At 39.3% G+C, this 7,347-nt stretch overlaps 1 pseudogene; it reads right to left on the reverse strand.

Annotated features, from left to right (window-relative positions):
- Positions 1-568: 568 nt before the first annotated feature.
- Positions 569-6,797, reverse strand: LOC130887774 (elongin-B-like; annotated as a pseudogene).
- Positions 6,798-7,347: the final 550 nt, after the last annotated feature.

Here is a 7,347-nt window from a genome sequence, read left to right on the forward strand (position 1 = left end):
AATTTTTAACCTTTCTCCTTAAATTCATTCTTTAAAATCCCCTTGCTTATAACCTTTACTTAATATATCAATCTGAAACATATTGACTATAACCATTCTCCTTCCTCCTTCCCTTTCAAAGGCCCTTGTATAAAACAGAGCGTAAGACTGAAGGCTCAAGCTAAACGAGAACTGAGCATGGTAGTGAACACATTTAGTTCCAGCTCGGGAGGCAGAGACAAGCAAATATCTGTGTTTGAGGCCACCCTGGTCTATAGAGCAAGTTCCAGAACAGCCAAGGCTACAAAGAGATATCCTGTGTCAGAAAAACAAAAAAAAAACAAAATAAACAAAAAAACCCCACTATAAACACAAACAAAAAGTTTAACTATCAAATAGAGTTTCCTACAGTAAGTGAATAAAATATGTCAAATAAGAGTAATTAGAAATTAACCTGCTATTTCTCTCAGGAAATAAATACATAAGAAATTATTTCCTTCCTTCCATTCTTTTCTTTATTTCTTTTTTCTTTTTGACAACCAAATCTTTTTTATTGAGGGTTGGGCCTCTAGGGGTGGACCTAGGGCCCTCACTGCACAGCCTGTTCATTGGCATTGCCTTGAGAATCCTGTGACTTTATAAGACCTGGTAGCTTAGGAGGGATGGAGTAGTGCTCACTGAGCAAGGCTTCCAAGGTGTCCTCTGCTCAGAAGGCCATGCCAACGGTGTCTGAACCCATGGCCCTGGTGTCTGTCTAGCAGACCCACACTATCCCAGAGTTTTTCAGTCATCAAGGAACTGATCATTCTTGTACAGCCACTGTTAATCCAGTGGCCGCTTGGAGGTTTCCTTCAACAATGCACTTCAGCTCTAGTACAGAACTGTAGTCCTATTTTATCCCATGCTTTTTCAGACCCAGGCCAGCTGGCCTTGGTGACTTGCTGAACATAATAGACAATGAGGACTACTGAGAACTCAAGAACAATGGCAATGGGTTTTTGATCCTACTGCACGTACTGGCTTTGTGGGAGCCTAGGCAGTTTGGATGCTCACCTTACTAGACCTGGATGGAGCTGGGTGGTCCTTGGACTTCCCACAGGGCAGGGAACCCGGATTACTCTTAGGGATGATGAGGGAGGGGGACTTGATGGGGGAGGGGGAGGGAAATGGGAGGTGGTGGCGGGGAGAAGGCAGAAATCTTTAATAAATAAATAAATAAATAAATAAATAAATAAGAACTGTAGTCCTTGGCATCCATGAACATAGTGGTCTTGAAGATCATGAGAAATGCATCATCCCGGTTGTTTACTTCTGGTTTATGCACAGCCACCAAAGGAATGGCTTCTTCTGTCTCTTCAAAGCAAAGATGGTTTCATGTGATGTCTGTTACTTAGAGGAGGGAGTATGGAGAAGGCTAACTAAAGACCTTTGAAATTGCAATATGGGAACATAATACAAGTGTAGCTTTCTAAGATACGTGCATATTTATATATAGAAGAAGTCCAAGTTGAGTTACCATACAGGGAACAACGCCTCTTCCTGACACCATAAACTACCAAGGAAAAAGCCTAGTGTCACGAATGGGATGCCTCTTTTCTACTTGCTAGTCGATGCAGTATAGACTCCTCAAACATTATATGATACTGATATTGGTCTTTGTTGCCCTTCAGAACTTGATTGTAAGGTTCTATTGCTGAAGACATCAAACTCTTGGACACAGAGAAACCAAGACTAGTATTGACTTGGAAGACATCTCCACTTGCTAGTTTTCATAGGACCAGTCAGCATTATGCATGGTAATGAGAGAAGAAAGTTATCACCAGTCTTACCCAGATGTGGACTCTGCCAACAATAACAGCAAGTTCAGTATGATATGCCTATAGGTGTAATAGTGTCAAGAATGTTATAGAAGCAACCAACTGATCTATGAATGAATTTAAACTTTGCTCCACAATGTAGAACTTATTCTTGATACTATTAACTGGGTACAAACCCATAGCTGGTGAGGTACTAGGCCCAATGGGCAAACCTAGCATTATCATTCTGCTTAGTTTGCATAGTAATAAACTTCCTCCTAATTACTTTTCTTTATAACCATCAATTATTAAGTCTCTCCACCTTTATCAGAGGAACTAATTTTGCTGTACAGGGTGATTAATACAGAGACCCACCGCTACTGATAGGGATGAGAATAAGATCTTTTTTTTTTTTAATTTTTTATTCTTTTTTAATTAAAATTTCCACCTGCTCCCCGTTTCCCATTTCCCTCCCCTCCTCCCAAATATTGCCCCCTCCCCCCACTCCCCTCCCCCTATCCCCACTCCTCTTCTCCTCCCCCCACACCATTCCCCCTCCCTCTCGATACTGAAGAGCAGTCCAAATTCTCTGCCCTGCAGGAAGACGAAGGTCTTCTATCTACGTCCAGGAAGGTGAGCGTCTAAACAGGCTAAGCTCCCATAAAGCCAGTTCATGTATTAGGATTGAAACCTAGTGCCATTGTCCTTGGCTTCTCATCAGTCTTCATTGACCGCCATGCTCAGAGAGTCCGGAATCAACCCATGCTTATTCAGTCCCAGACCAGCTGGCCTTGGTGGGCTCCCAATAAATCAGTTCCACTGTCACAGTGGGTGGGTGCATCCCTCGTGGTCCTGAGAAAGAGGCACACTTATTCATTGCTGGTGGGAATGCAAACTTGTGCAACCACTTTGGAAATCAGTGTGGCGATTTCTCAGGAAATTTGGGATCAACCTACCCCAAGATCCAGTAATACCACTATTGGGAATTTACCCAAGAGATGCCACATCAAATGACAAAAGTATCTGTTCAACTATGTTCATAGCAGCATTGTTTGTAATAGCCAAAACCTGGAAACAACCTAGATGCCCTTCAATGGAGGAATGGATGAAGAAAGTGTGGAATATATACATATTAGAGTACTACTCAGCAGTAAAAAACAATGACTTCTCGAATTTTGCGTGCAAATGGATGGAAATAGAAAACACTATCCTGAGTGAGAACCTTCATCTGGCGATGGATCGAGGTAGAGACAGAGTCTCAATTTGGAGCAACGGTCTGAGCTCTTAAGGTCCAAATGAGGAGCAGAAGGAGGGAGAACGAGAATAAGATCTTACGAAGGGCTCAAGTCTAAGTGAAACATATATAAGGCATCACCTCTTCCAAGAGCCAGAAACCATTATAAGTGAGTGAGTATTCAGAAAGACTGTTGCTGTGGAATAATTCTTTTGTACACTGTGAAGATGTCTTTCTCTTATTGTTAATAAAAAGCTAAATGGCTGATACCATAGGCAAGATTTTGGAGAAAGGAGAACACGGGGAAGTAGAGTAAAGTCTTGGGAGTCAGAAGAAGACACCATGAGATGCAGAGCGAACAGGATAGGAAGGTTATGGATGAGGTAAATTAGCATTGGGGCAGCATAGTTGAATAGAAATGGGTTGATTTAAGTTGCAAGAGCTAGCTAAAAACAAGTTAAGCTATCAGCAGAGCATGTATAATTAATATTTAGTTTCTGTGTGTTTGTTTGGGGAGTGGCTAGTGGGACTGATAAGTCCTCCTACTGACTGTAAAGTCAGAGGCAATAGAAGTTGACATTACAAAGCAGTTTTTTGCTGGGCAGAGCAACATGTTTGCATACCTGACTTTGCAGCTTGGCACCTGCATGTGCAAGACTTGTACAGGTAAGCGCCAGTCTAGTTCCCAATAGAGATGTGTGAGGGGCTCAAGAAGTCCTATCAATATCAAAAGAGCTATTAGAAGTTGATGGCTGTTGGGAGAGGCATGTCAGGTTATTTTAGTGGTTGAGGGTCCTGAAAGGCTAGCCAACCCTCCAGTAGATGGTCCCATGTCCATGCATATAGAGGCAGCAATAAATAGACTCAATTATGTTGTTTTCTTAAGAGATCACATGAAGTTGGGAGGGAAAACTGGAAGGGGGTGTTGGAGGGAAGGGATGAGGGATGGATTTGATCAAAATACATTATGTACTTGTGATGTGGGATTTCCCTCTTTATGCTGTGATTAATTAACGAATAAAGAAACTGCCTTGGCCTGTTGATAGGTCAGAATGTAGGTGGGTGGGGAAAACTAAATGGCATGCTGAGCAAAAGAAGGCAGAGTCAGAGAGAAGCCATGGAGCTATTAGAGACAGACAACTTTAGCTGGTAAGCCACAGCCACGTGGCGATACACAGATGACTAGAAATGGGTTAAATTAATATGTAAGAGTTAGCCAATAAGAAGCTAAAGTAAATGGACCAAGCAGCGATTTAATTAACATAGTTTCTGTGTGATTATTTTGGGGGTCTGGGTGACCGGGAAATGAACAAGCAGCCAAGAGGCCTCCTTCAACATACTTGTGTAAATTCTAAATAAACTATTTTAATTTTAAAAGTCAAAAATAGTTTTGAAAGCATGGAAAATTCTATTTGTGTAAGGAAAGTTGTTTTTAGCTAATACTAAGAAAAGGAGTGTGAGGTAAATGAATTCTATACTGAGGTTATTCTGGCACACATACTGCCTTAGCAGCAATAAATGTTTGTGGAGCAGGAAATACTTGTAAATGCCATGTCAACAGCAATAGGAGGGAAGAAAATCTACCTATATCCAAATGCTTTAGCTGAACAAATGCCACCCTTAATCAAAGGAAAATATCTAGCTTCTACATATTTTTTTTCTTTTCTTTTTCTTTTTTATTTTTTTGTGACCAAATATTTGGACTGAGTTTTTCTACTTCCATTTTCAGGGTTTGTGATCATGTGGCACTGTGCATCAATTCTCTCCATGCTGAGACAGCACCACAGCACTTCTGAAATTCTTCTCATTGTTTACAAATATTAATTCCAGAATTTCCATGCTGTGATTGGCTTAGCAACAATTGGCTTGTGCTTAATAATATTATGGATGGATTTTAAATATGAAGGGTGTGAGTGTCTCTAGTATAGTAAATGAAATGATGATTGCCACAGAAATAGTAATATTTAAAAGTCCTTATCCTGAGCAATAGAATTAATTTATTATAATGCTGCTCTGTAGTGAGAAAGGGAATTTCCTTTCTTGGTATTTTATGGGTCTATGTAAAGACAAAGGAAAAAATAAGTGAGGAATGTGTTTCAATTGACCCTGGAAGGGAAAAGTTATTCATATGTCAGTAGAGGTTTAAAACTCATTTACCATGCGTTTCTTGTTATTGCATTTTAATTATAGAGAGCACACATATGCTGACAGTGCATGAGATCATGTTTGCTAAATGGACCTCAACTTGTGCAGCACTCATCAAAACGCCTCTGGGATTACAAACATACAGGCTTTGGTATGCTTAAAAAACAGGGGGACAGCTCCTTAGGATTCTTTAAAAGGTGAAAGTGCAAATGAAGGAAGCCAACTCTAAATTATAAAAATCTTAAAAAGGAAAGTGAAATGTGGCTTCTTGAAAGAGAAGAGTAACTAAATTAAATCAGTCCTTAAAAGTGAAAAGCATAATATTCATGGATAAGTATCTTTGATGTTCGTAAGTAGGTACAAAAGATACCCGACACAAATTCCATGCCAGAAGTGTAAACTCTAAGTCAAATTCAGTCTGTAAAAATATAAGTCCCATGAGGTGCAACTTATTGCTCTGGCTTAAAGCTCCATTCTGCCTGGTATTCTTCAGTAACTTTCAACTACTGAACTCAACATAGAATGCAGGAGCATTTAAAACTGGATCCTAGCATGCATATAATCATCTCAAATATATGGTCTCTGAGTGTGTCCTGCAAAATTAAATAGTTATTTCTGGAGTTATGGGTCAAAAGAAGTCTAATAATTTTGAATACAACATTATTATGCTGTCATATATTAACTAGAGTTACTGCTACTTATTTATATTAGTTCAACAACTAACAAAAGTAAACCATACAATTAGTTATTTTGTTTACCATGTTAATGATACAATGCAGAATTATGAAGAATATGTTGGTGTATTTTTAACAGTTTAATTTTTTTTTTTCGGTGCTCTTAAACATATAAAGAGTGATTCAGAGAGCAACTATGAACCATCATGTGGTTTGGTGCATGTAGTGATTTGAGTAAAAATAATCCCCTTGCACTCATTAAGGAGTGGCACTACTTGGAGGTGTGGCCTTGCTGGAGGAAGTGCATCACATGGGGGTGGGCTTTGAGGCTTCCGAAGGTCAAGAGAGGCCCAGTGACTCACTCTATTTTCTTGCTGCCTACAGATCCCAATGTAGAACTCTCAGCTCCTTATGCAGCAACATGTCAGCCTGTAGACCACCATGCTTCCCCTGATAATATACTAAACCTCTAAGCACGTAAGCCAGCCCTAAATGAATGTTTTCTTTTATAAGAGTAGCATGATAATGGTGCCTCTTCTTAGCAATGGATGCCTAAGCTAAAACAGTGCACAAACACAGGTGAGCTCTATATACCCATTCTGCATTATTAATCTTTCCAGAAAAGAGCTGCTCTAAACATGTTGTCTACTGTGATTCAGTACTGTTTTTTTTTTTATCAGTTCTACTACATGAATTGGGCTTCAGATACTGACAATCAAAACTAATTACAGGCTCTGTTTTGTTTTGTAGCTCCCGTGGGTCTGTATAGTATTGCTGGTTCATACAACTCCAGTTTTCAGTGGTGGATGTTATGCCACCTTGTGTTTACTTTGAGTTAATTCGGTCATCTTTTCTGATCATAGACATTTACCCTATTGCCCCACTGTGCTGAAAGAAACAACTTTAAGACTGCACTTTTAGAGCTGCCATGACCTGCTTACTTTCTTTCATCATCTTTTCAGTGGTCATGCTCAGTACACACGCATGTTGAACTTTATGGATTCCTGCAATTCAGCAAACTTTTCTTTGGCTCATAAGTGGGTATGACTACTAATGGGAACAAGAGAGAGAAATCACAGAATAGAAGGGTGGAAAGTCAAGCATGTTATTTTAAATTATACTTAATAGTTTAAATTATTATTAAATAAAGTTGTATAAGTGATAAATTTAGAACTCGGTAGATTTTTTACAACATGGGCTCACCTGTACTGTGGAAAATTCCTTTATGTTGGGTGAATATATGTCACTGTGATTGGTTTAATAAAGAAGCTGACTGGCTAATAGCTGAACAGAATAAGGTTAGGCAGGAGAGCAAGACAAAGAGAACACTGGGAGAAAGAAGGGAAGAATCTGGAGTTGCCAGTCAGATGCAGAATAAGCAGGAGATGAATGTGATATATTAATAAATGTTCCGTCATGTGGCAGAGTGTAAATAAAGAATATAACTTAAATTAAAATATAATGGCTAGTAAGTAATAAGCCTGAGCTATTGACTGAGCATATATAATTAATATAACCC

This window comes from Chionomys nivalis, chromosome 16 (assembly GCF_950005125.1).
Source record: "Chionomys nivalis chromosome 16, mChiNiv1.1, whole genome shotgun sequence".
In the NCBI taxonomy this organism is placed as follows: Eukaryota; Metazoa; Chordata; class Mammalia; order Rodentia; family Cricetidae; genus Chionomys; species Chionomys nivalis.